Raw genomic sequence first — 3,922 nt, 5'->3', positions numbered from 1 at the left:
GAATAAAGTTCCTGAATTTACTGCCCTCCAGGAAGCGTGTGGCGCGCAAATTATTCTCGGGACTGAGACCTGGCTGAACCCTGAGATGGGAAGTTCTGAAATATTTAGTGAGGGTCGGAACGTGTATGGGAAAGACAGATTAGACACCGTAGGAGGTGGTGTCTTCATTGCAGTTGACAAAAATATTGTGTCTACTGAGGTCGAAGAAGATTGTGATTGTGAAGTTACCTGGACACGTATAACAGGGTTAGGGGAAATAAAGTTAATTGTGGGGTGTTATTACCGGCCACCAGGTTCCATCGTGACAGTTCTGCAATCATTCAAAGGGAGTCTGCATTCTGTATCGCAGAAGTACCTGGATCATGCTACATTAGTCGGAGGCGACTTCAACCTACCTACTATAGACTGGGATGTCTATGGATTCATTACAGGTGGTACAGACAAGCCGTCGTGTGAATTACTTTTGAACACATTATCCCAAAACTGTCTTGAGCAGCTAAATCGACAGCCGACGCGTAATGGAAATATTTTAGATCTGGTAGCCACGAACAGACCAGACCTCATCGACGGTGTCAGTGTTGAGACAGGATTTAGTGATCATGATGTTGTCATTACGACTATGGTTACGAAAGTTAAAAAGTTGGTCAAGAAGGCTAGGAGAGTACTCTTACTAGGAAGAGCAGATAAGCTGTTGTTAGCATCCCACTTAGTAAATGAATCGACTTCATTTACTTCCGGTGCGATGGACGTGGAAGAATTATGGGCAAATTTTAAACACACTGTAAATCACGCATTGGATGAATATGTGCCGAAAAAGTGGGTTACGGACGGAAAAGACCCACCGTGGTTTAACAGCGCAATGCGGAGAATGCTCAGGAAGCAAAGGCAGTTGCACTCGCGGTACAAGAAAGATCGGAAGAATGAGGACAGGCAAAAGTTAGTTGAGATTCGTGTTGCTGTAAAAAGAGCCATGCGCGAACCACACAACCACTACCACCGTCATACCTTAGCAAAAGATCTTGGTGAAAACCCAAGGAAATTCTGGTCTTACGTAAAGTCGGTAAGCGGGTCGAAGGCTTCCATCCAGGCACTCCTGGCAACGGAAGACAGCAAAACGAAAGCTGAAATTTTAAATTTAGCATTTGAGAAATCTTTCACGCTGGAGGATCGTACAAACATACCGCCATTCGGGTCTCGTACAGCTTCCCATATGGGGGACATAGTGACAGGCATTCCTGGGGTTGTGAAGCAGCTGAATGGGTTGAAAATAAATAAATCGCCAGGTCCTGATGGGATTCCAATTCAATTTTACAGAGAGTACTCTACTGCATTGGCTTCTTACTTAGCTTGCATTTATCGCGAATGTCTTGCCCAACGTAAAGTCCCGAGCGACTGGAAAAAAGCGCAGGTGACGCCTGTATATAAGAAGGGTAGAAGGACGGATCCTCAAAATTACAGACCAATATCCTTATCATCGGTTTGTTGCCGGGTTCTCGAACATATTCTCAGTTCGAATATAATGAATTTCCTTGAGACAGAGAAGTTCCTGTCCATGCATCAGCACGGCTTTAGAAAGTATCGCTCCTGCGAAACGCAACTCGCCCTTTTTTCACATTATATCTTGCGAACCATGGATGAAGGATACCAGACGGATGCCATATTCCTTGACTTCCGGAAAGCGTTTGACTCGGTGCCCCACTGCAGACTCCTAACTAAGGTACGAGCATATGGGATTGGTTCCGAAGTATGTGAGTGGCTAGAAGACTTCTTAAGCAATAGAACCCCGTACGTTGTCCTCGATGATGAGTGTTCATCGGACGTGAGGATATCATCTGGAGTGCCCCAGGGAAGTGTGGTAGGTCCGCTGTTGTTTTCTATCTACATACATGAGCTTTTGGATACGGTGGATAGCAAAGTGAGGCTGTTTGCTGATGATGCTGTGGTGTACGGGAAGGTGTCGTCGTTGAGTGACTGTAGGAGGATACAAGATGAATGGACAGGATTTGTGATTGGTGTAAAGAATGGCAGCTAACTCTAAATATAGATAAATGTAAATAATGCAAATGAATATGAAAAAGAATCCCGTAACGTTTGAATACTCCATTAGTAGTATAGCGCTTGACACAATCACGTCGATTAAATGTTTGGGCGTAACATTGCAGAGCGATATGAAGTGGGACAAGCATGTAATGGCAGTTGTGCGGAAGGCGGATAGTCGTCTTCGGTTCAGTGGCAGAATTTTGGGAAGATGTGGTTCATCTGCAAAGGAGACCGCTTTATAAAACACTAATACGACCTATTCTTGAGTACTGCTCGAGCGTTTGGGATCCCTATCAGGTCGGATTGAGGGAGGACATAGAAGCAATTCAGAGGCGGGTTGCTAGATTTGTTACTGGTAGGTTTGATCATCACACGAGTGTTGCGGAAATGATTCAGGGACTCGGGTGGGAGCCTCTAGAGGAAAGGAGGCGTTCTTTTCGTGAATCGCTACTGAGGAAATTTAGAGAACCAGCATTTGAGGCTGACTGCAGTGCAATTTTACTGCCGCCAACTTATATTTCGCGAAAAGACCACAAAGATAAGAGAGATTATGGCTCGTAGAGAGGCATATAGGCAGTTATCTTTCCCTCGTTCTGTTTGGGAGTGGAACAGGGAGAGACGATGCTAGTTGTGGTAGGAGGTACCCTCCGCCATGCACCGTATGGTGGGTTGCAGGGTATGTAGATGTAGATGTAGATGTAGATAATAGGAGACTTCTCTTGGCGAAGAACACCCTTTTTGCTAGTGCTAGTCTGCTTTTGATGCCCTCCTTCCTCCGTCCGTCATGGCTTATTTTTCTGCCTAGGTAGTAGAATTCCTTACATTTCTCTATTTCCTGACCATCAGTCCTGATGGTTCTTGTTTGTGATACTTCTCATTATTTTTGTCTTTCTTCGATTTTCTCGCAGTCCACATTCTGTACTCATTAGACTTCATTCCATTAAGCAAATCCTGTAATTCTTCTTCACTTTCACAAAGAACAGCAGCGAATTTTAACACTGATATCCTTTCACCTTGAATTTTAATCCCACCACTGAAACTTTCTTTGATTGCCGTCATTGCTGCTTCAACGTACAGACTGAATAGTACGTGCAAAAGACTACATCCTTGTCTTACACCCTTTTTTATCCGAGCACTTCGTTCTTGGTCTTCCACCCTTATTGTTGCAACACGGATATTTTAAATATTGTGTATTACCCGTCTTTCCCTATAGCTTACCCTGCTTTTCTCAAGGTTTAGAAAATCTTGCACCAATTCACATTCTCGAACACTTTTTCCAGATCGACAGATCCTATGACAGTGTCTTTATTTTTCTTTAGTCTTCCTTCCATTATCAACCCTAACGTCAGAATTGCCCGTTGCTGACTTTACCTTTCCTAAAAACAAACCGATCATCATCTAAAAGATGCTGAAATTTCCTTTCCATTCTTCTAAATACACTCCTGGAAATTGAAATAAGAACACCGTGAATTCATTGTCCCAGGAAGGGGAAACTTTATTGACACATTCCTGGGGTCAGATACATCACATGATCACACTGACAGAACCACAGGCACATAGACACAGGCCACAGAGCATGCACAATGTCGGCACTAGTAGAGTATATATCCACCTTTCGCAGCAATGCAGGCTGCTATTCTCCCATGGAGACGATCGTAGAGATGCTGGATGTAGTCCTGTGGAACGGCTTGCCATGCCACTTCCACCTGGCGCCTCAGTTGGACCAGCGTTCGTGCTGTACGTGCAGACCGCGTGAGACGACGCTTCATCCAGTCCCAAACATGCTCAATGGGGGACAGATCCGGAGATCTTGCTGGCCGGGGTAGTTGACTTACACCTTCTAGAGCACGTTGGGTGGTACGGGATACATGCGGACGTGCAT

The sequence above is a fragment of the Schistocerca piceifrons genome, chromosome 10, assembly GCF_021461385.2.
Source record: "Schistocerca piceifrons isolate TAMUIC-IGC-003096 chromosome 10, iqSchPice1.1, whole genome shotgun sequence".
In the NCBI taxonomy this organism is placed as follows: domain Eukaryota; kingdom Metazoa; phylum Arthropoda; class Insecta; order Orthoptera; family Acrididae; genus Schistocerca; species Schistocerca piceifrons.
This window is presented reverse-complemented; position numbering follows the sequence as displayed.